At 37.1% G+C, this 26,276-nt stretch overlaps 1 long non-coding RNA gene and 1 other non-coding gene across 2 annotated transcripts; one reads left to right on the top strand and one right to left on the bottom strand.

Moving 5' to 3' along the window:
* Window positions 1-249: 249 nt before the first annotated feature.
* LOC123386066 lies at window positions 250-13,866 on the bottom strand. The gene is made up of 2 exons (XR_006599569.1): window positions 8,744-13,866; window positions 250-458 (listed from the first exon to the last, which is right to left on the bottom strand). It is a non-coding gene; the product is annotated as an uncharacterized LOC123386066 (long non-coding RNA).
* On the top strand, window positions 5,313-5,374 carry LOC111561146. The gene has a single exon (XR_002743507.1). It is a non-coding gene; the product is annotated as a small nucleolar RNA SNORD42 (small nucleolar RNA).
* Window positions 13,867-26,276: the final 12,410 nt, after the last annotated feature.

Here is a 26,276-nt window from a genome sequence, read left to right on the forward strand (position 1 = left end):
TCCAAGATTAAGTTGTCAGGCATCATCAAAAGCTGAGGCCAGGCAGATCCCTCAGATGACACACCATCTGCCCCTAACATAGCCATATCTGGAGCCAAGCACTATGACCCCTGCTTGAGAAAAATAAAAGTTCTTTCTTTCTGTACATTTTATTTTTATATATTTTGTTATGCTGCTCATTACCACCAAATGAATCTAAAATAGATTATGCTAAAATTATTTTAAAACACATCACAAAGCCAACTCAAGAACAATGAAAATAGTCTTTTATTTATTATTTAATAGAGAAGTTATTTCCATACAGGCACACTGGTTCCCTGGTTAGCAGCACAGACTCTGGAGGTCTTACTAGTTTTGTGAGTTGTGTCTTTGGACAAGTTGCTGGAGCTCTGTTGTCTCATCTTTTAGGAGATGATAAAACATCTTCCTCATAGAGTTGTCATGAGGAAGAATAGTGCCTGGTGCAAAATGAACACTCGGTAAGTAACAACTTCTATAATTTAAAGAACACTAAACAGTACTCAGGCAGGCTAATGGCCATTTTGACTTTTACAACATAATCGCAAACCTAGGAATGACAACAAGCACTGGGGGCTCAAACAGATGAGCAGAGACTTGAGAATTGAAGCTTCAAGTTAGAACAACCACAGAGGAGTTCACATTTAATCAGTGCTCAAATATTTTAAGTTAGCATGAGTTACTAGAACTATAAATTCGGGTATCAACCAACAGATAGAAATTTTAAGGGACAACGGCCCTCCCAGAACGTCTAAAATACAGTGCAGAGTGAATCAGTCTCTATGCAGGGGTGATAATTGGCTGGAAAAGATATTAAAATACTAAAATACTTTCCCACCAATTGGTAAATAGCCTCTACCTCACACATGTTCCCAGCCCCCCTCTAGCCACCTCACTAAAGGGCTTCCCAGCCATCCCCATGATCCAGCACCAAAGGGCTTAGCCCTGACATAAACTCAACCAGGAGCCTACAAACCCTTACTCAAAGGCAGCAGCCAGCATGCACTCTAGAACATACCCCTTCTTGTGGGCTGAACTGAATCCCCCAAAAACAATATGTTTGAAGACCTCACCACCAGTACATCAGATCGTGACCATATTTGGAAATAGGGTCTTTCCAGAGGTAATCATTTTGCAATGAGGACATTATGGAGGACCTTAATCCCATACGACCAGTGTCCTCCTAAAAAGGGGAAATTATGACACAAAGACAGACACACATAAGGGGAAAAGGATGTGAAGATGAAGGCACAGATTGAGATGATGCATCTACAAGCCAAGGAACTCCAAAGAGTGCCAGAAAACCACCAGAATCTAGAAGAGAGGCATTGGGCCAGATTCCCCCTCACATCCCTCAGAAAGAACCTTGATCTTGACGCCTTGATCCCAGACTCCTAGCCTCCAGAACCACGAGACAATAAATGTGTGTTGCTTAAGACACCCCAGTTTGTGATACTTAGCTATGACAATCCTAGCAAAATAATATACCACTTCTGACTGTAACTCTCCACGAGGTAGTGTCCATTCCTGGCCTTTTCATAAAACATAAGCATGGGTTTCCTTAAATTTGGGAAAGATAGAAGCAAGATTGTTCTGCAGTTCTGAGTACATCCTCACAACCCAAATGAAAGTTCAGCCTTTACAAGCTGGAGTGGGGAGGGGTGTGGATTTGAGAAACAAAGGTTAAAAAAAAAATGTATAACCAGGGCCTCTTAATTTCTAGAACAGGCTAGCTTTCATGTTTTTAAGCTTAAGCCAGTTTTGACTAACAAGGATTATTTGCAGCCCCACCTGCTTTTTAACCCTGATTAACAGTATATTTGATACCTAAAAAACATAAGCAAATCTCCTGAGAAACCCAGAAAACTGTAGAAGGCCAAATTAAAGACTCCTGTGGATTTATTTTTCCAAGCATGCCTGGAAGGAAATAACAAGAATGACTGCATCTGAAACTCAAGTCAGATTCACATTCTTCATCTTAAAACCTCATGATGTATATTAAGAACACTCGTAGCAGAGGTCTCAGGATATATGACTTGATCTGATATACCCACACTTGAATTTCTCCTCTTTTTATAGGCAAAGAAAAGAGGCCCAGAGACCCATAGTTAATCAGAGAAGAGACTGAAACTAGACTCTAACTAGATTTTCCACCAAACCACTCAATCATTATTAAATACCAGTTATGTGCTAAGGATACAGAGGTGAGAGCGGTGAGGAGGGCAAGGAGTGGGGGGAGAGTCACCTGAAGAATTCAAGGAGAGAAAGTTAGTATGGTGAGAACACTTGTAGTACCAGTAATGAGAATAAAAGGCACACAAAGGAAATGCCCTTTGAGCTGGACCTTGGAAAATTAGCCAGTGTTCTCCAAGCCAATGCAGAGGCCAGGAAGGCAGACGAAAAAAGTCCTTTCCAATCAGAACACAAGGAAAAAAAATCATCAAGCATAGAGTAGGAGGTCCCCAGTGGGAAATGTCTGGACGAGAGCAGACCCCCGCCTTGGAGGTCAGTAGTTTGGGGCTTTTTTTAATGGGCAGTGGAGAGCTACTGGTGGTTTGTACAGGATATGATCAGTTGTGTGTTTCCAAGAACTTACTTAGTGATAGTGTTCAAAATAAACTATAGCTGGAGATAGGGTAGACACAGGCAGACTTATTAAAAGGGGTATTTCAGGAGTTCAGAAGAAATAAGAGGTACTGATGAGTCATTTCAGAAGGAGAACTAACAAATCTTGGTGGCCAGATGAACAAAGGGAAGGAAAGTGAGGCCAAAGATGACCCTGAAGCCCCAAGGTCAAATAAAAGGCATAGAGAGTGATGTTATTAACTGAGACAATAAGCTCAGGGAGGGTGGGTAATTCTTGAAGAACTTACCATTTATCTCTCATAGCATCTTTCTGACACTAACAGGATCATGAAGTTGTATGGAATGGGCATAAAACCTTGTGATAAAAACCCTATGTGCTATGGGGCACCTGGGTGGCTCAGTCGGTTAAGCATCTGACTTTGGCTCAGGTCATGATCTCACAGTTTGTGAGTTTGAGCCCCACATTGGGCTCTGTGCTGACAGCTCAGAGCCTGTAGCCTGTTTCAGATTCTGTGTCTCCCTCTCTCTGTTCCTCCTCCACTCTCACTCTGTCTCTCTCTCTCTAAAAAATAAATATTAAAAAAAAAAATTAAAAACCCTATGTGCTAACTTAAGGTAAAGAAAAGAAACTTTTTTCTTAAGTGCTCAGTACCAACAATGCACACATTTCAAATACTTCCCGGGGAAATACCTAGATGTAACCTAATTCATAACACAGATAATTATTGTGATTTTGAAAGATAATTCTCAAGTGGGAGAAATGTCAAATATTTCTCCTTGTAAGCAGTATCAGGTGTCAACAAAGCAAAGACAAAAAATTTATTCTAATGATTTGGGATTTCTATTTTAAACTTTTTTTTAAAGTTTATTTATTTTTGAGAGAGAAAGAGAGACAAAGCACAAGCAGTGGAGGGGCAGAGAGAGGGAGACACAGAATCCAAAGCAGGCTCCAGGCTCTGAACTTCCAGCACAGAGCCTGACGTGTGGCTTGAACTCAGAAACTGTGACATCATGACCTGAGCTGAAGTCAGACGCTTAACTGACTGAGCCACCCAGGCGCCCCTGGGATTTCTATTTTAATACAAAGAGATACAATACAATTCCAAACTAGATTTGTGTCTGGGTGTATATGGTATTTATTCAATCAATGGGAGGATACAAGAAGAGATTCAAAGATAAGCAAAGGTTTAACCCCATTCTCAAGGAAACTCCATTATTTTTCATGAGTTTGAACAAAATACAGGACATACATGAGTTTATGTCCTGTAGCACCTGTAAAGGTGTATCAAGGGCTCTGTAAGACCAGTAATCAATACAGACTTTGAAATTATTCACAGAAGTAGTCTCAAGCCTTCTCATTTTATACACTACCCTTGGGCCATCTTCCATGCAGCTGTCTGATGATCCCCAAAACAGTCCTCTCTTCTGGGCTCCACATCTCCTTTAGCTGGGTGCCATGCCTCTAAGCTCAAAGTCAACACAACCACAACTGAAGTCAAATCTTCTGTCACCCAAACTCTGCTGGCACCTCCTGTCTATCTTGGCTAATAGAAATATCATCTGTCTAGGCTCCCTGAGTGTGAAGCTTGAAAGTCATCCAGAATGACTTATTCTGAACATCCCAATCAGCCCTCATATCCATTTTCTAGCTAAGTCAGCCTTCTCCCCTTACAACCACATTGCCACTGTTATGTTTCAGGATCCCATAATTCTCACCTGGGCAATTGCAATATCCTAGTTTTTTCACCTTGACTCAAATATCTACGTTTCAAATAAAGTGACTTTTCTAAAGCATATATCTCTAAAGCACCCCCATATCCTTTGGCTACACATGTGGCAATAGCTTCTCCTTGCTTCCAAGATGAGTTCAAACACCTTATGTAGGAAGCAAAATAGTGACCTTCCAAAGATGGCCATGGCATAATCCCCAGAACTAGTAATACAGCCACAAGCCATGGAATGCAAGCAGCCTCTAGAAGCTGAAAGAGTTAAGGAATAGATTTTTCCCCCAGAGCCTCCAGAAGGAACACAATTCTGCCAATGCTTAAATTTTAGCCCCATAAAACCCATCTTGGGCATTGTTTTAAGCCCCTAAGTCTGTGGTAATTTGTTACAAAAGCAATAGGAAACCAATACTCCTGTGTATGGTGTACAGAGCCATTCACAAACAGTGCCCTACCTCCCACTAGTTAAATACCTCTCCAAACCCAACACAGCCAAAACTGAAGCCAAATCTTTTGTCAACCTATCCTACCTCCTTATTTTCTATCTTAATAGAATCACCATCTATGAGCATGCTTTCCAAGGTTGCCACTCTTTAGCCAAACCAAGTATTTATTTTCTCATGTTTCTATGTTTCTCCCTGTTCATTCAGGTCTTTCTGCCTTCTCTATTTGTCCTTCATAAGTCCACTAAAACAGCACCTGCTCTGAGAGACTCCTGGTTGTTGAGATAGAATACATGTCTTCACACTCTGTGTCCTTCCAGTCTCCGGTACATAATGTGGCTTTGTATTTATCATAATCTACCATGTTGGCTGCTTGTCTGCACCTTCTGCTAGACCATCAGCTCCTTGAAAACAGACACTGTGCTAATTCATTTGTGCACGCCCAGTACCTAACACAGTGCCTAACTCATAAAATACCATTGATAGCCAAAGTAAAAATTGAACAGTAGACCAAAATGAAAGCAAGGTTAAAAGGAGGGGATTCCACATGATGAGAAAATCTTAATTTATTGAAAATAAACGGCAAAGGAGCCACTAATGAAAGAAGGATTAAATATGCAAATATAAAAGGGGAGAGAAATTTATTTTACTAGCCTGAAAGTAGTCCAAATAAATGAGATCATTGACAAAAAGAAAGGAACTATCCTTGGAAAGGAGGAAAGATTTTTTTTTCCTCCAAGTAAGAAAAAAAGCCAAGGAGTAATACACAGATATTAATTTATTAAAAGATTAATATACAGATGCAAGAAATAAAAATGTGTCCTTTCACAAGGTTAAGGACTTGAATTTATGTTGAGGCATTATGTTTATGTAGTTCCCTATATTATCTTCCTCCCAAATCTCCTAGCATAATTTTATGAATAGATCAAATAGCTATTAGCTCTTGGGAACTTCTGAGGTCATCAGATTCTTTTCCAAGTCAAGAAAGCATCTGAGTACTACTTCCAGGTGCTTCCTTCCACCAAAAAGAGAGGAAAAAGAAAGTTTATTTCCAACCAATTCAAGTTCTGCTAACACAGCCCATAACAAATCTCTGCTGGGCCAACTGAAAACCAGAGTTCCTGTCCCTTGATGTCTAGGTCAGAGTACCTCAGTTATATTCTCTTAAATGTATTTTTCACAAGCAAAACGCACTGAACTTTACAGAAAATTCCATCCCTACTGAAATCAGTGGTGACAAGATGACAACCAAAATGCTGCACAAATAAAGGAATATTGGGGAACCTTTAAACAGACACCTGCCTCAAACAATAATGGTGTACGGGTACCTCTGACACTCACCAACCCACTTTTGGAGTCAAGAAAAGCCTTTAATGTTGACAGATTTTGATGGCAAGGCCACCTGGCAGAAAAATGTGTTCCAAGTAGGCAACACACTCACGTGACAAGGCACATGCTCTGAAAGCTCCCACAAAAGCACCTCTTGACACCACATTTCAGAGGGAGCTGTTCTCCCTTAGAAACAAAGCAGCACTGCCTCTGGCTGAAACTGTTGGGTAAGCAGCCTCAGGTTCCTTTGCTTCGTTTCCATCCCCAGTCACTTTCTCCAACAATGTTTACAAAGGTTTGTTTTCACCCAAACGGGTCAGACTCTTAAAACCTAATTTTTAAAAACATGGTCAAGTTTCAGGTAGGAGCTTAGCAAGCCAGGATTCTCAATCAGAGCCTCTCTCTCCCACACCACGTGGGTCCAAACAGGTTATCTGGTCCTTGTAAGCAGAAACCTGTTACCGTCTCACTTTTTCCCCTAGTTTCCAGTGCCCCATACACCTGTCTCCCACCACACTGGACATGTTCATCCGCAAGGTCGACTCCATTTCAGACAAGATATATGCCATTTCTATGGCTTTTAGCTTTCATTAAGAGACTGTCTCACCTAATCCAAAAAATAAGCAAAGACTAATCACATTCATTCATTCATTCATTATCGCATTCATTTATGCAATTTTAACCTTCTGCATACAGGCTCTGGGCCTTCCCAGAAAGGAAGCTGCTGTAGACTGAATGTTTGTGTCCCCTAAAATTCATATGTTGAAACTTAACCTCCAATATAATGATATTGAAGATGGGGGCCTTTGGGAGATAACTAGATCATGAATGGGATTAGTGCCTTTGTAAAAGAAACTTCAAAGAGATCCTGCCCCATCCACCATGTGAGGACAAAGTGAAAAGATGGCTGCCCAGGAAGCAGGTCCCCACCAGACACCAAATGTGCCAGCACTTTGATCTTGGACTTCCCAGCTTCCAGAACTGTGAGAAATAAATTTCTGTTCTTTATAAGCCACCCAGACTATAATATTCTTCTTTTCAGTTTATAGTATTTTTGTTGTAGCAGCCAAGCTAAGACTGAAGCCAAAGGTGTAAGAAACCCAATACCACTGCTCATACAGGGGTCCTGGACTGGCTCATTCTTGGGCTGTAACTCCCAATCAATAAAGATAATGTCCTGAATATCTACTCTGTTCCCAGAATCACAAATTTATCAGGAGTATTAACACATGGTTCCTACTCCCACAGAGTCTACACAGCAGTAAGAAAATCAAAACATATAAACAAGAAAGAACTAGAAAAAAAGAGCCAGTGAAGGACTTCTTTCAAAGCAGATAAGGGTTTACAAAAGGAGAAGGTGGACTTCAATGTAGGCTAAATCAGACAAGATGTAGAAAGTCCAGAAGACCCGTCACCCGATCTGAGTGTGCTATCTAGTACAGTTAAGTTTTGGATTGCATCACAAGAAGAGAAAACACATGAGCTGGATGCTCAGTTGAAAATTTACACAGCATTTTGAAGTCTGTCTAGAATATTTCCCACTTTAATCAAAGAAACTGTTAAAGATACTTTCTTCAAACTAAGAAAATACAGAAAATATCCTAGGAAGGGAGGGTCCATGAAAAAGTATTCATGGGGCAACTCTTAGAATGGAAATATTACTTTCCTTAAAGGGGAGAATATAAACATTGTCAACTCTAATTCTACCATTCTAAAAAGCAGAAGCACTTGGGACTTAATCTACTATCCTTCCGTAAATTATCATAAAAAGAGAACATTCTTTTCCATATGAAAAAAAAAGATACTCCTTTAACTGGTATTTACAAATTACCTTACATGTGGAAACAAAAATACAAATAAGACAGCCAGGCTTGTACTGAGTGAAGCCAGTAAGAGACATCAGAAACCAAGAAAGGCACAAAACTCCATGTCTCAGATTGTTCAAGACTCATTTTCATGTTTCATAAGACTTACCCTTTCCACAAATATAACATAATCTTTATAGTTCACAGAATAAAAACATCCCTGTCAGATTCTTGTGGGTGTCACTGCTACACTTTCAGTAATGTGCATCCAATTTATACTTGACATTAAGAAATAGTTTAGAAAAAACAAATCAAGGGGCGCCTGGGTGGCTCAGTCTGTTGAGCATCTGACTCTTGATTTCAGCTCAGGTCTTGATCTGCAGTTCGTGAGATCAAGGCTCTCGTCAAGCTCTGTGCTGACAGTGCAAAGCCTGCTTGGGATTCTCTCTTTCCCTTTCCCTCTCTCTCTCTCTCTCTCTCTCTCTCTGCCCCTCCCCCACTTGTGCTCTCACTTTGTCTCTCAAAATAAATAAACATTAAAAAAAAAAAAAGAAACAAGAAATCAAGCATAAACATCACACACACAAAAAGAGAAAGCAGGATTTGTAATATTAAAATGGTGTCACATTACCAGCTGAAAAATGTCCAGTCTCAAATCATGGCACTTTACTAACCCAAGGAGAATCAGAACAGGGTAAGAGAATCACTGAAGATAAGTTTAATGATTCTAACACTCTATGGAAACAAGAATTACTCTCCCCTTAGAGTTGCTTTTTTTTTCCCCTTTCAGATCATTTTGGTGACTTTTTATTAGTCTCCTAAATTGATCTTTACCAACCTGGAAATAGTGAATGAATAATTCTCCAGGAAAATAGTATATAATAGCCAAAACAAGCTACATGTTGACAGTGATCTGTTAGAAAAGAAAAAAAATATCTTATTCAGAGGTCGGACTCAAAATACTGAAAACAAGTCTGTACCACTGCAACAAAGAAAGCATGGATTTTTTTTTCTGTGTTGAATAAAGAGATGGCTTAGCAAGATTTGTTGTTTTTAAAAGAAAAGAAATGCATTGTTTAGCTAAAAGTTCTTTGTACACAGAAGGTGCTCCAAAAAAGCAAACAGTAAATGAGTGAATTTTTAACTCATGAGTGAATGAGTAAATGAATGAGTGAATTTTTCAGTAAAAAGAAACTGATTAATCAGGTCAGCGGGGCCTATACAATGAAGACAGATCTTCTTTAGACGGAATTATTTTCCTTCATCATCTCCCTCAGTCCTTCCACCCCTAATTTCAGGCAGGTCTGCCAGGCAATCTTCTACTCAGTAAACAGGAACAATGCCTTATTATACAATGACTTGTTATTGCTTTTCCAAAAATTTTCAAAAAATGGTAGTACTGAGCCTAGACTATTTTTCATGTTCTTCCTCTTGGCAGAAACCTATGAAAACAGATGGAGAAATAGTGGTGGTTAAAAACACAAAAACAATTCGCATATAATCTTTTATAGTCTTTTTCTAAAATTGGAACAGTTCTGCATACAAATATTTAATCTGTCTTGGTAGACAAAATAAATATTCAATAGACATATTGAAGAAAAAGATACCCTTGATACAGAAGAATATCAAGTGACATCCGATACCAAACAAGCTATACTTTGAATGCCCGAGTCTTCCCAGGCCCTCAAGTAACCTATTTTTTTGAAAAATGAAACTCGAGTTTTGTTTGGGTACACTCACATCTATATTCTTCCTTATGGATCTAAAAGATGAAAACAGAGAAAAGGTAATTTACAGAATTTTCCAGTCTACCCAGAAAAAACAATAAATATCTGCTAAGTTTTGATATGTTTACTAGTGAGATACTTTTATACTGAGACCCTCCTACAAAATTATATCTTCCTAAAAATGGTTGAGAATAATAATTACCTCTTAAAATGTTTACCAAAGGCTCACTTCAAGTCCCAAAACTTAGAATATATTATTTAAGAAAATTTTTAAGTCAGGAACATAGCTCAACGTCATTACCTCCATTATTACCTAAATGAAGCAGATATTTCCGACAAAAATACACTCAATGGGTAGGATATAAGAAAACCAAAATTCCATATAATATAAAATAATATAGGGGAAGGATATATGTAACTTAACAGTGTTGACCTTGGTAATAAAATAATATCAAAAAAGTTAAGCATAGCTGCTTATTTCAGTAAAACTTTGGGAGTTCTTATGGACTGAAGGTAATATTTCTTTAATGGCAGGATATTCAGTATGAACTTCATGGTTTAAGAAGAAAGCACTAGAACTGAAAACCTATTGAATTAATGGTGTTGAGAAACTTCAGACCACTCCATAATAGGTAAATCTTCTTCAACTTACTTCTTGTCAAGAGATAAAAACATTTGAAATTTGAGACCTACATAAACACACACCCATAGACACAAACACAAACACACAGATTTATTCACATAGTTAAGAATTGTGAAAATCTGAGGTTTTAACCTACTTACAAGCTAACAAATTAGCCAGCTACAGCTGCATGACTGGTGACAGAAGAGAAAAGACTCCTAGGTCAGAGACAAGGGATGTTATTACAGCACAACAAGCATGAGTTTCACTTTACATTTCCTCTACCCAACCCCCGAGTCCCATGGGAATAATCCTGAGCAGCCGAGGCAGATGCTGTGCACATAGTGGGTTTGCAACACAGCTGAGAAACACCACGCTAAAAGAAACCCAATATTTTAAAATAGGATGCAAGCAAACTTGTCCTATTTTTGCCCCAGAGGAAAATATTACCTTTATTATACTGAACAGTAAATAAACCTGCCCCCTTCTCCAGAAAACATCATTGTCTCCAGATTCCAAGTTTATTCACTACACAAGCATCCTTGAATGGACTGTCTGAAAGATTGTCAGTGTTACTGCCTGTGACAGTGCAGAAATACAACAGGCCCATGAAGAACTGTCTCCTAATAGATGGATGCTATTTGTTATATCTACCTATCTACCTATCTATATAGATAGATAGCTTGTGTTATATACATTTAAAGATCCTTACATCTCTTTAAATATTCTATTTTAATATGACTCTGGTTGTGAGAACATCTTTGGTCTCCTAGGGTCATGCCTCTCTTAATAGTTATGAGAACCCTAGGAGTCTATTCAATGCAAAGGCCCATTGAGGTTGTTCTCACATCATCCCTGGATCTGGAACTCAGATTCACCCTACTAATGTTGAATGACTTCATGCTCTCCCTAGATGCTAGATGGTCTAGATTACCTTACATATTAGTTTTCTATTTCTAATATAATAAATTATCCAAATTTAGCAGTTAAACTAATACCCATTTTGTACCTCATAGTTACGGTGGTTTATAATTCTGGGCACAGAATTGCTCAATTGGACTCTCTGCTTAGGGCTCACAAGACTAAAATTAATGGCTTGGCAGTGCTGCATTCCTTACTAGATGCTCTGGGAAAAAATCCACTTTCAAGCACATTCAGGATGTTAGCAGAATTCAATTCCTTCTTATACTTTCCACATGGCTTTTCCATCTCCAAGGCAGCAATGATATGCCAAATCTTTCTCACATATGGAATCTCCCTTACCTCCTCTTCTCCGCTTTCTGCTGTTAAGAGTTCATGTAAATATATTGCACCCACTCAGATAATGCAGGATAACCTCCCTATTTTAAGTCCAATGGACTAGGAAACTTAATTACATCAGAAAAGTCCCTTTTTCTAAGAAGTTAACAGACTCATAGTCCCAGGGATTAGAGCACAAACTCTTCTTGAGGGCTATAAATCTGCCTACCACACTCTGCTACACAAAATATGGTCCTTGGACAAGCGGCGTTAAATTCACCAGGGATCTTGTGAGAAATGTAGAATATCAAGATTTACTCATATCCAATGAATCAGAACCTGCACTTTAACAAGATCCTCAGATGATTCATATATACATTGAAGTCTGAGAAGCACTAGACATCTACAGGTCTAGAACAGTCAAATGCTGTTGCTATCATTAAACAAGTTAGTGACAGTCAAAATTTGGATAGTCAGAAGAAATCCCTCCATTTCTCCCTACTAATACCAATTGTTCTAGCATCTTCACTTAACAAAGATTGGCAAGCTGAAGAGCTGCACCTGGAACTAACATTCTTGCCCTAGTCATTACAACCTGCTCCTGGTCCAGTCTCCGCCCAGATAGCAGGTTTCCCCAGGTTGCAGAAGGAGGCTGTTCCTTCCTTAGCTGTTATAATCTTTCCTTGAAATACAGCCAGCTTTCTCAGGGCATACTCACAGTAAGATAGATTGATGGAAAAATAGCTTCACATTCTTAGCCTCATCATACCTAAAACCATTCCTCTTCCTTAACCCCCAAGGACCTAAAAGAGATCCCAAGTCACTAGTTTGGAATGGCCTTTGCATGATAGTGAAGTTTTCTTAGGAGCTGATATCTTCTTACAGCTGACTTTAGTTGGGCTACTCCCATCCATCAAAGATATTTTAATAATTTTAAATCTCAAAAGGAGTATCCTTAGTCCCTATGTAATTTTGCAAAACTAAATCTGATTCCAATAAATCCAAGACTCTGTAATTTCATGTAATTTCATATCACTCACTATTAATGGAAATAAAAACTAAATTAGAGTTTAGAGTCAAAGTCCCATGTCACTTTCAATTGGAATTAAAATGGCTTTGTTAACTCATAATATTATAATATTCCTCATTCTTTAATATGCAGAAAGCTAGAAGTTGCATTTAAATTAAGACTTAAAGGAGTGATGTCATCATTGTGGCAGAATAAGGATTTTCTACTCTCTTCCTCCCAAAAGAACACTGATTTAGACAATCGCCCACAGACAAGAGAGTCTTTGTGGAAGTCCAGGTGTCCAGCAGAGAAGTTCCAGCACACCACTGGATCCAAAAAATCTCAGACTAGAAATATTGAAGAGGATAAGAGGAACAGTTTCACTTTACCTGCACTACCTTCTTCCCAAAGAAGCATAGCTTAGTGCCAAGAGGGACCTTCTTGGTCCATAACTTCTCCCATCAGGGAAAATGAGAACATGTAAATAAGCACCCAGCTTCCCCAGCTGTGCAGGACACTGTCCAACAGATCAACTTATTTCTCACCCCATTCAGAACACTGAGTATGAACTGCAAGATGAGGGGCAGGGAGCAACTGGGAGAATAGCATCCAGGGGTCAGACCAGAAAGTATCAAAGATGCACAGACCGTACTGAGTGCTTCACAGACTTTTATCAGGAAGCCCACCCAAAAACCACTGAAGAATGCCTTACCAGCAGATTCTCCGATCTGGCCCATGGGGACCCCTAGTGCCCCATGCACCAAACCCATACAACTCCCAACCTTGTGGCCGACTCCCTGTGTGCACTCCCAGTAGTGGTGAGAGCAAACTTCTGCAGTTAGTAATCATGTGAAAAAAGCCTAACCCTACACATCTGGAAGAAAAATCACACAAATTTCAGCATTCAGCACCACTCTAGGGAAAGCAAAAGAGAGGCTTCCAGCACCCATCCTGGCTTTATAGAATCAAGAGAAGGTATACAAGCTTAAGAAATCTGCCAAAGAAAGAACAAGAAGTACGGAGCAGGCATATTCAAAGAAAAAGTCTGAGAAAGCCTCAGATTCCCTACCAGGGCTAATGAAAGGTATTTATCTCCTAAACCCAATCAGTGAAGACTGGAGGAAGTGACTGTTCAAATGCAAAGAAAGCAACACAAGGCTTGCAAGAAACATGAAAAATCAAGGAAACATGACACTACCAAAGGAACATCATAATTTTTAGTAACTGAATCCAAAGAAATGTGCATCTGCAATTTGCCCAATATAGATTTCAAAATAATTGTTTTATGGAAGCTCAGAGAGCTAGAAGAAAACACAGAAAGACAATTCATTGAAATTAGGAAAACAATATACAAACAAAACGAGAAATTTAACAGAGAGATAGAAATCATTAAAAAGAACCAAACAGAAATTCTGTAGCTGAAGAATAAAATGAATTAAGTGAATAATGCAATAGAGAGCATTAATATGAGCTGGATCAGGCAGAGGAAAGAATCTGAGAAGTGGAAGACAGATCCTTTGAAATATTCATCAGAGGAGAAGAAAAAATAATGAAAACGAGAGAAGAAATCTATGTGAACTATAGTGTTCCATTGAAAGAAAAAGTCTATACATTATGGGAGTACCAGTAACAAAGGGGAAGGAGAGGGGCAGAAAACTTTGTTAAAAACATAATGGCTGACAGTATCCCCTTGATACCAAAACTAGATAAAGGCACCAAAAACAAAACAAAACAAAACAAACAAAAAACCTACAGTCCAATATGCAAAAATCTTCAACAAAATGCTAGCAAACGGAATCCAACAATAAATTTTTTTAAAAAATCATTCAGGGTCACCTGAGTGGCTCAGTCAGTTAAGTGTCAGGCTCTTGATTTCAGCTCAGGTCATGATCTCATGGCTCGTAAGTTCAAGGCCTGCATCAGGCTCTGTACTAACAGTGCAGAGCCTGCTTGAGATTGTCTCTCTCTCCTTCTTTTTCTGTCCCTCCCCCACTTGCATGCACATGCTCTCTTTCTCAAAATAAACAAATAAACTTAAAAAAAATCATTCACAATGATCGAGTGGCATTTATTCCCAGGAGGCAAAGGTGGTTCATCATTGCAAATCAATCAGCATGATATATCAAATCAATAAGAGAAAGAATAAAAACCATATGAACATTTCAATACATGCAGAAAAAGCATTTGACAAAATACAACAGCGATTCATGATAAAAACCCTCAACAGAGTAGGTTTAGAGGAAACATATCCCAACATAATAAAGGCCTTATATAAAAACCCCACATACTCAATGGGGAAAAACTGAGAGCTTTTCTGCTATGATCAGGAACAATACAGGGATGTCTACTCTCACCACCTTTACCCAACATAGTACTGGAAGTCGTGGTCACAGCAATTAGACAACAAAAAGAAATAATCCAAATTGGTAAGGAAGAAGTAAAACTTTCACTATTTGCAGATGACATGATACTATATATAGAAAACCCTAAAGACTCCATCAAAAATCTACTAAATCTGATAAATGAATTCAGTAATGTCACAGGATATGAAATCAATGAACAGAAATCTGCTGCATTTCTATAATGAAGCAGCAGAAAGAAAAATTAAGAAAACAATCTCATTTATAATTGTAAAATCATAAATATACCTAATATATAATAATATATTATAATGTAATAAATAATTATACCTAATAAATATACCTAAAAATAATAAAATACCTAGGAATAAACTCAACCAAAAAGGTGAAAGATCTATACTCTGAAAACTATAAAACACTGATGAAAGAAATTGAAAGCAATACAAAGAAAGGGAAAGACATTCTATGCTCATAGATTAGAATAGCAAATATTATTCAAATGCCTGAATTACCCAAAGCAATGTACAGACTTACTGCAATCCCTATCAAAATACCAATAGAATTTTTCACAGAGCTAGAATAAACAATCTTAAAATTGGTATGGAACCACAAAAGACCCCGAACAGCCAAAGCAATCCTGAAAAAGAAAAACAAAACTGGAGATATCACAATTCCAGACTTCAAGTGATAGTACAAAGCTGTAGTGATAAAAACAGTATGGTACTGGCACCAAAATAGACACATATATCAGTGGAAGAGATTAGAAGACCCAGGAACAAACCCACAATTATATGGTTAATTAATCTTTCACAAAGGAGGAAAGAATATGCAACGGGAAAAAGACAGTATCTTCAACAAATGGTGCTGGGAAAACTGGAGAGCTACATGCAAACAAAAGAACTAGATCACTTTCCTACACAATCCATAAAAAATAACATTAAAATGGATTAAAGATCTAAATATGAGACCTGAAAACATAAAAATCCTATAAGAGAGCATAGGCAGTAATTTCTCTGACATCAGCCATAGCAACATTTTTCTAGATATGTCTCCTCTGAGGCAAGGGAAATAAAAGCAAAAATAAACTACTGGGACTATATCAAAATAAAAAGCTTCTGCACAAAAAAATGAAACAATCAACAAAACTAAAAAGCAACTTACTGAATGGGAGAAAATAATTACAAGTAACATATCTGATAAAGGGTTAGTATCCAAATATTCAAAGAACTTATACACCCAAAAAACAAATAGTCCAATTTAAAAATGGGCAAACACTTTTGTACTGCTGGTGCAGCCACTCTGCAAAAAACAGTATGGAGTTTCCTCAAAAATTAAAAATAGAGCTACCCAAGACCAAGCAATTGCACTACTAGGTATTTATCCAAAGGATACAAAAATGCTGATTCAAAGGGGCACATGCACTCCAATATTTATAGCAGCACTATCAACCATAGCCAAATTATGGAAAGAGCCCAAATGTCCACTGTTTGATGAATGGCCAAAAAAGATGTGGTACACATATACAATGGAATGTTACTTGGCGTTCAAAAAGAGTGAAATTTTGCCATTTGCAACAATATGGATGGAACTAGAGTGTGTTATGCTTAGTGAAATAAGCCAGTCAAAGATAATTATCATATGATTTCACTCATATGTGGAATTTAAGACACAAGACAGAGGAACATAGGGGAAGGGAAGGAAATATAAGATTAAAACATAGACTTTTTTTCTTTCTATAATTATTTATTTTTTATAATTTACATCAAGTTAGTTAGTACATGGTGCAACAATGATTTCAGGAGTAGGCTTAATTCCCCTTACCGATTTAGCCCATCCCCTTTCCCACAACCCAACGAGCAACCCTCTGTTTGTTCTCTATATTTAAGAGTCTCTTGTGTTTTGTCCCCCTCCCTGTTTTATATTATTTTTGCTTCCCTTCCCTTATATTCATCTGTTTTGTCTCTTAAAGTACTCATATGAGTGAATTCATATTATATTTGTCTTTCTCTGACTGACTAATTTCACTTAGCATAATACTCTCTAGTTCCATCCACATAGTTGCAAATGGAAAGATTTCATTCCTTTTGATTGCCGAGTAATACTCCATTGTATATATATATATATATATATATATATATATATATACCATGTCTGCTTTATCCATTCATCTGTCAATAGACATTTGGGGTCTTTTCATACTTTGGCTATTGTTGATAGTGCTGCTATAAACATTGGGGTGCATGTGCCCCTTCGAAACAGCATACATGTTTCCCTTGGATAAATACCTAGTAGTGCAATTGCTGGGTCATAGGGTAGTTCTATTTTTAATTTTTTGAGGAACCTCCATACTGTTCTGCAGAGTGGCTGCACCAGTTTGCATTCCCACCAGCAGTGCAAAAGAGATCCTCTTTCTCTGCATCCTCATCAACATCTGTTGTTGCCTGAGTTGTTAATGTTAGCCATTCTGGCAGGTGTGAGGTGGTATCTCATTGTGGTTTTGATTTGTATTTCTCTGATGATGAGTGATGTGGAGCAGTTTTTCATGTTGGTTGGCCATCTGAATGTCTTCTTTGGAGAAGTGTCTATTCATGTCTTTTGCCCATTTCTTCACTGGATTATTTGTCTTTTGGATGTTGAGTTTGATAAGTTCTTTATAGATTTTGGATACTAACCCTTTATCTGATATGTTGTTTGCAAATATCTTCTCCCATTTTGTCAGTTGCCTTTTAGTTTTCCTCATTGCTTCCTTCGCCGTGAAGAAGCTTTTTATTTTGATGAGGTCCCAATAGTTCATTTTTGCTTTTGTTTTTCTTGCCTCCGGAGACGTGTTGAGTAAGAAGTTGCTGAGGCCAAGGTCAAAGAAGTTTTCGCCTACTTTCTCCTCAAAGATTTTGATGGCTTCCTATCTTACATTGATGACTTTCATCCATTTTGAGTTTATTTTTGTGTCTGGTGTAAGAAAGTGGTCCAGGTTCATTTTTCGGCATGTCGCTGTCCAGTTTTCCCAGCACCACTTGCTGAAGAGACTGTCTTTATTCCATTGGATAGTCTTTCCTGCTTTGTCAAAGATTAGTTGGCCATACGTCTGTGGGTCGGTTTCTGGGTTCTCTATTCTGTTCTATTGATCTGAGTGTCTGTTTTTGTGCCAGTACATTACTGTCTTAATAATTACAGCTTTGTAATACAGCTTGAAGTACGGGATTGTGATGCCTCTAGCTTTGGTTTCCTTTTTCAAGATTGCTTTGGGTATTCAGGATTTTTTTTCTGGTTCCATACAAATTTTAGGATTGTTCTAGCTCTGTGAAGAATGCTGGTGTTACTTCGATAGTTATTGCATTAAATATGTAGATGCTTTGGGTAGTAATGGCATTTTAACAATATTTGTTTTCCTATGAAGGAGCATGGAATATTTTTCCATTTTTTGTGTGTGTCTTCTTCAATTTCTTTCATAAGCTTTCTATAGTTTTCAGTGTATAGATTTTTCACCTCTTTGGTTAGATTTATTCCTAGGTATTTTATGGTTTTTAGTGCAATTATAAATGGGATTGATTCCTTCATTTCTCTCTGTGTGTCTTCATTATTGGTGTATAGGAATGCAACCAATTTCTGTGCACTGATTTTATATCCTGCAACTTTGCTGAATTCATGGATCAGTTCTAACAGCTTCTTGGTGTAATCTTTTGGGTTTCCATATAGAGTATCATGTCATCTGTGAAGAGTGGAAGTTTGACCTCCTCCTGGCCGATTTGGATGCCTTTTATCACTTTGTGTTGTCAGATTGCTAAGGCTAAGACTTCCAATACTATGTTGAATAACAGTGGTAAGAGTGGACATCCCTGTCTTGTTCCTGACCTTAGAGGAAAAGCTCTCAGAAAAACAAAGACTCTTAATTACAGAGAAAAAACTGAGGGTTGCTGGAGGAGTGTTGGGTGGGGGGATGGGTTAAACTTGTGATGGGCAAAAAGGAGGGCACTTGTAGAGATGAGCACTGGGTGTTATATGCAAGTGATACATCACTAAATCCTACTCCTGAAACCATTACTACACTATATGTTAGCGAGCTGGGATTTAAATAAGATTTTTTAAAAATGGGCAGAAGATACAAACAGACACTTCTCCAAAGAAGAAATACAAATGGCCAAGAGAAGTTGTCTCTCAGAAATGAAAGAGATAAAAAAAAAAAGAAATGAAAAAGATATAAGTATTTCTGAAACAAATGGTGAAGGAGTTCATCACCACTAGATCTTCCTTACAAGAAATGCTAAAAGGAGTTCTTCAAGTTGAAATGAAAGGACATTAATTAGTAACATAAGAGTATAAAACACAATGATAAAGATAGTATATAGTCAAATTCAGATACGCTGTTGAATCTAAAGATGTTTTATGAAAGCATTATGGTGACCACAAAGTAAATACCAACAGAAGATATGCAAAGAATAAAGAAAAAAAGAATCAAAGCATACCAGTGCAGAAAATCATCAATTCACAAAGGAAGAAGAGATCATATTTGACCTTTCAAAACAAGTCTTAGCAAATTTAAGAAGACTAAATTCATAGCAAGTATTTTTCAGACCACAATGGTATGGAACTAGAAATCAGTAACAAGAGGAAAACCAATGTAGGAATTAAACAACATACTCCTGAATAACCCCATTTCGTCAAAGAAGACATTAGAAGAGAAATTACAAAGTGTCTTGAGACAAATGAAAGCATAACATACTAAAAGTTATGGAATGTGCAAAAGCAGTTACAATAGGAAAGTTTATGGTGATAAATACCTAAATTAAGAAAAAAGAAAAATCTCAAATAAACAATTTAATTTTACACCTCAAGTATTAGAAAAAAGAGAAACAAATTAAGCCCAAATTTAGCAGAAGGAAAGAAATAACAAAAATCAGAGCAGAAATAAATGACATAGAGATGAGAAAAACATTAGAAAATATCAATGAAATTAAGCTGGCTTTTTGAAAAGATAAATAAACCTTTAGCTAGAGAAATGAAGAAAAAAGAGAATGCTCCAATAAATGAAATCACTAATGAAAGATGAGACATTACAACTGATACCTCAAAAATACAATCATAGGGGCGCCTGGGTGGCGCAGTCGGTTAAGCGTCCGACTTCAGCCAGGGTACGATCTCACGGTCCGTGAGTTCGAGCCCCGCGTCGGCCTCTGGGCTGATGGCTCAGAGCCTGGAGCCTGTTTCCGATTCTGTGTCTCCCTCTCTCTCTGCCCCTCCCCCGTTCATGCTCTGTCTCTCTCTGTCCCAAAAATAAATAAATGTTGAAAAAAAAATTTAAAAAAAAATACAATCATAAAAACATACTATGACCAATTATACACCAATAAATTGGATAACCTAGAAAAATGTATAAATTCCCAGAAACATACAACCTACCAAGACTGAATCATAAAGATATAAAAAATTTATAAAGATCATTAAAAAATAAGAGAACTGATTTAGTAACCAAAAACTCCCCAACAAATGCTTCCAATGGGGAATTCTATCAACCATTTGAGGAAAAATTAACACCAATACTTCTCGAATTCCAAAAAAATAGAAAGGGAGAGAACATCCAAACTTGTTTTATAAAGCCAACATTACCCTTTAAAGCCAGATTGAGGACACAACAAGAAAAGAAAACTACAGGACAATATCCCTGATGAATACAGATGCAAAAATCCTCGGCAAAACACTAGCAAACTGAATAGCACCTTGAAAAGTTTATACGCCACAGTCAAATGGAATTTATCCCAGAGATGCAAGACAAGTTCAACGTACATAGATGAATAAATGTATTATATCCCATTAACAGAATGAAATATGAAAATCAGATAATCATCTCAATAGATGCAGAAAATACATTTGATAAATTCAATATACTTTCATATTAAAAGTCTAAACAAATTGGGCACTGAAGGAACATACTTCAACATAATAAAATCCATTATAACAAGCCTACAGCTAACATACTCAATTGTGAAAGGTTGAAAGTTTTTCCTTTAGGATCAGGAACAAGGCAAAGATACTCACTTTTACTACTCCTATTCAGCATAGTACTGGAATCCTAGCTGAAGAAATTAGTCAAGGAAAAGAAATAAAAGTTGCCCAAGCTGGAAAGGAAGAAGTAAAATTGTCTCTATTTGCAGATCTTATATATAGAAAACCCTGAAGATTTTGAGGGAAAAAAAAGTGTGAAAACTAATTAATTCAGTACAGTTTCAGGATATAAAATCAAAATACAAAAATCAGATGCACTTCTTTCTTTAAGTTTATTTATTTTTTAGAGAAGGAGAGAGAGCATGAACAGGTGAGGGGCAGAGAGAGAGCAGGAGAGAGAGAATCTTAAATTTTTTTTTCAATGTTTATTTATTTTTGGGACAGAGAGAGACAGAGCATGAACGGGGGAGGGGCAGAGAGAGAGGGAGACACAGAATTGGAAACAGGCTCCAGGCTCTGAGCCATCAGCCCAGAGCCTGACGCGGGGCTCGAACTCACGGACCGCGAGATCGTGACCTGGCTGAAGTCGGACGCTTAACCGACTGCGCCACCCAGGCGCCCCATGAGAGAATCTTAATTAGACTCCTGTCAGGACACATTCCGACATGGGGCTTGAACCCAAGAACCTGATCATGACCTGGGCCAAAATCTAGAGTAGAGCCACCCATGTGCCCCTCAGATGCATTTCTGTACAATAACAATGAAGTATCTGAAAAAATAAAGAAAATAATTCCATTTATAATAACATCAAAGACAATAAAATACTTAGGAATACACTTAACAAAGGAAGTAAAGTATCTCTACACTGGAAACTGTTAAGACATTGATGAAAGAAATTGAAATAGATACAAGCCAACAGAAAAAGGTCTGCACTCAGGGATTAGAAGAAATAAATTAGTTCAAATGTCCATACTGCACAAGGCCTTCTCCAGATTGAATTCAAGCTCTATCAAAATTCCAATGACATTTTTCACAGATAAAAAAAAAATCCTAAAATTCATATGGAACCACAAAAGACTCTGATTACCTAAAACTATACTGAGTAAAAACAAAGCTGGAAGCATCATACTTCCTCATTTCACACTGTACTCAAAGCTACAGTAATTAGAACAGTATGATACTAGCATAAAAATAGATATATAGACAAATGAAACAGAATAATGAGCTTAGACATTAATCCAGGCATAGACAGTCAACTAACATTCGACAAGGGCACAAGAATACTCAATGGAGAAAGGATAATTTCTTCAATAAATGGTGTTGGAAAAACTGGATAATCACATGCAAAAGAATGAAACTGAACCCCTTATAATTAAAATTAACTCCAAATGGATTAAAGACTTAAACATAAGACCTGAAAACATAACACCCCTAGCATAAAACACAGGGGAATATCTCATTAGCATTAATTTTGGCAATTATTTTTTAGGGGGATATTACACAAAAAGCACAAGCAACAAAAGCAAAACTAAACTAGTGGGATGACATCAAACTGAAAAGCTTCTGCACAACAAAGGCAACCATCAACAAAATGAAAAGTCAACCTACAGAAGAGGAGAAAATATTTACAAACTATCAGATAAAGTATTAATTTCTAAAATATTTAAGGAACTCATACAACTCAATAGCAAAAACAATAATGATAATAAAAATAATAATAATTCAATTTAAAAATGGGCAGAGAGGGGCGCCTGGGTGGCGCAGTCGGTTAAGCGCCGACTTCAGCCAGGTCACGATCTCGCGGTCCGTGAGTTCGAGCCCCGCGTCAGGCTCTGGGCTGATGGCTCAGAGCCTGGAGCCTGTTTCCGATTCTGTGTCTCCCTCTCTCTCTGCCCCTCCCCCGTTCATGCTCTGTCTCTCTCTGTCCCCAAAATAAATAAACGTTGAAAAAAAAATAAAATAAAAAAATAAAAATGGGCAGAGAAACTGAATAGACATTTTTCCAAAGAAGACATACAGATGGCTAACAGGTACAGGAAAAGGTGCTCAACATCACTAATTATCAGGGAAATGCAAATCAAAACCACAATGAGGTGTTACCTTACACCTATCAGAATGGCTAGAATCAAAAAAAAAAAAAATTAAACAAAGAAAAACAAGAGATAACAAATGCTCATGAGGATGTGGAGATAAGGGAACACTTTTTCACTGTAGTGGGAAAGCATGGAAGTTTCTCTGAAAAAATTAAAACTAGAACTACCATATGATCCAGCAATCCCATTTTTGGAAAATGGAAAAAGGAAATGAAATCATTATCTCAAAGAGATATCTGCACTCTTGCTCAAACAACCTAAGTAACAATCAACAGATGAATGAACGAAGAAAATTTAAGATAGTTATAGATATATGTGAGATGTATGAATGAGACATATAAATGAGATATATATGTAGATAGAGAAATAGATATATAATATTCATATTCAATATATGAATATTATTCAGGGCATCATGCTAAGTGAAATAAGCCAGACAAAAAAACTGTATGATCATTTATATGTGGAATCTAAAAAAGCCAAGCTCATATTAACAGAGAGTGGTTGACAGGGGCAGATCTGTGGGGGGGAGTAGGGAAATGGTAGTCAAAGTGTACAAACTTTGGGGTGCCTGGGTGGCTCAGTTGGTTAAACATGCAACTCTTGATTTTGGCTCAGGTCATGATCTCATGGGTCAAGCCCCACGTTGGGCTCTGCTCTGGGCATAGAAACTGCTTAAGATTCTCTCTTCCTCTTCCTTTGTTCCATCCCCCACCCCTTAAAAAAATTTTTTTTAAAGAAAGGGCACAAATTTCCAGTTAGAAGATAAATAAGTTTGGGGACCTAATGTGCAGCATTCCGACTGTAGTAAATGATACTATACTGTGTACTTGAAAGTTGCTAAGAGAGTAGATTGTAAATGTTCTCATCATGAAAAAAAAAAAGGCAGTTACCTGAGGTGATGATTTGTTAACTAGCCTTATTGTGGTAATCATTTTACACTATATGCATACATCATCACATTGTACACCTTAAATTTACACAATCTTAAATGTCAATTATATCTCAGGTAGCTGGGGAGACATTTAATTAAAGACAATAATGATGCCATTAGTTTAGCTATACCTAAATTGTACAAAGCATTTCCAAGTTATTTCCAGTATGATCTTCATACTAGCTTTATAAGGTAAATAACCAAATTTATCATTATCCCAATTAAATGGATTAGAAAACTGAAACACAAATAAATTAGGTAATTTTCTTTAATTAAGGCAACTAATATATAATAGAAGCAGGACCAGAATCAAGAACTTATGACTCCCCAAATCACATCATATAATTTATGGTGAATTCTTTGGTTAAAAAAAAAAATGTACTTAGCTTATGAATTCATATTTGTTAAATCATAATTTCTTGACCAAAATAATAATCATAAATCAGAATATGTTTTCCAAACTCAAACAATTGTACAAAAGGAACGGATATGTGCTGGAAGAGAAATATATATTTAAGAAACAAATAAGGTAGATACCCTTCCATACATCCTGAATGATATGGAAATACATGTTTCCTTGCATAATATTAAATATTCCTCATAGTACATGAATTTTAAAATGCTCTGTGATTTCAAATAGGTTTCTGTAAAAGAAAAAACTATTAGTCTTGATATATTTCAGCTGTAAGACACATAAAATTATATTGTTGGTGTAGGCATGATCTATAGAGAGTACCTTCACTGGGAAGTCAATGAAATACCATTAAATTTTTAGTGAAAAGTGGTTGATATAGACAAGAAAAGCAAATTTTGAGCCTTTGTAGAGGGAATTTTGGCTTTGTTCATACTTTAAGGCGAATGTGATTTATTAACCATTAAAGCACATTAGACGCTGTAGAAATAAACATTCAATAAAGATATTTCAACATGTCTCCAAAACAGCTCAAATTGTGTATCACAAGATTACTTAGCTTTACTCAGCAATTACTCTTTGGAATGAAGGTAAAGCGAGTACTTACAACAATCTACTAGGATAGAGAGAGAAATAAAGAAAATCAGTCATTAATATCAGAACTTTTGACAAATGAACCACAGCTATTGGAATTCATCCCATAGGATGTCATCAGGACAGCCACTTTATCCCACTTTATCTTATCCCACATCCCACTGCTTTTCTGTGACAACAGAAATAGCATCCTGACCCTTTGCATCCTGACAATGCTGTTTCACTCAGTTATATGCAATGAGCAAGCAACATTTTTACTCACAATTTAATTCCATGTCTCCAAATTTAAGACAAAAGTCACCAAAAAAAATAATTATGCCATGTTATTTGTAACTGGTTTGTGTATTTCATGTAAATGCTATTTCATAATTTTGATGGGACCATAAAAGATTACCTAGATTAACAGGATTACGTCTAGGGAAGTGAGGAAATCTAAACTACTCATATCATAAATTACTTATATTCTTGAATACTTCCAGGGGAATGTTCTCTAGAATCCACTAAATACTAGTGATGATAATTACCATTTTTTGACCAGATATATGGTGACATGAACAGTACTAGGCACTAAATTGAGTGCTTTACTTTTATCTTCTCAAGGTTACAATAATCCTGCAGGACAGATATTCCCCATGTTGCAGATGAGAAAGCAGAGGAACAAAAATCTAAGACCGTGGAGAAAGTAAATAGCAGATCATTATTCCAACCAGTACTATATGTTTTCAGAGTCTTACTACCCAACCAGTCCTTGCCTGCATTTACTTCATTCAATAAATAGTCTCTAAATATCAGTTACAAAGTCTCCACATTACTTGGAAGTTTTTCACCTACCCCTCCTAAAATTACAAGTTAATTACTCACCAGTTACATTATCTTTCTTCACTTGTTATGTAAAACATTGTGCCTAGACAGGCAATTTATTTATTCATTCAACAAATGTTTATTCTTTGTCCACTGGGACCCTCTCTGTTTGATCAGCAATATGCCAAGTCATTAATTCCAACCAGATTCAGGTGACTTTACTATAAACAAAATTAAATGGGAATTTACAACTATAATTTTATAAAGGAAAAGAATCAGCTAAGTGTACAAGTTTATCCCAGAGTCTACTTGTTGCAACCAACATCCTCAAATGCACAGATTCTCCCTTTCACCTGTTGCTTATGGAGTTAAGTACATGTTCACGTCCTTCTCTAGCAGTTCAGCAGTTTGGTTTCTAACCCCTCCCTTCATATCCACAATGTACTCCTCCAATACTTCCCTTTCCCATTCTTGTTAAGATAGATTCTGGAGAAGGGTCTGAATATTAAGGTGAAGTTCTAACTTACATTACTAATTCCTCGTAACTACATGGTTGGTAACAGTTAGCCTTGGGACTATATTTGTCAAAGTCCCTTTCCCAGTGTTTATCAAGGGTAGCTACAAGTTTTGTAACAGGTCC

The sequence above is a fragment of the Felis catus genome, chromosome B3 (assembly GCF_018350175.1).
Source record: "Felis catus isolate Fca126 chromosome B3, F.catus_Fca126_mat1.0, whole genome shotgun sequence".
NCBI classification, from domain to species: domain Eukaryota; kingdom Metazoa; phylum Chordata; class Mammalia; order Carnivora; family Felidae; genus Felis; species Felis catus.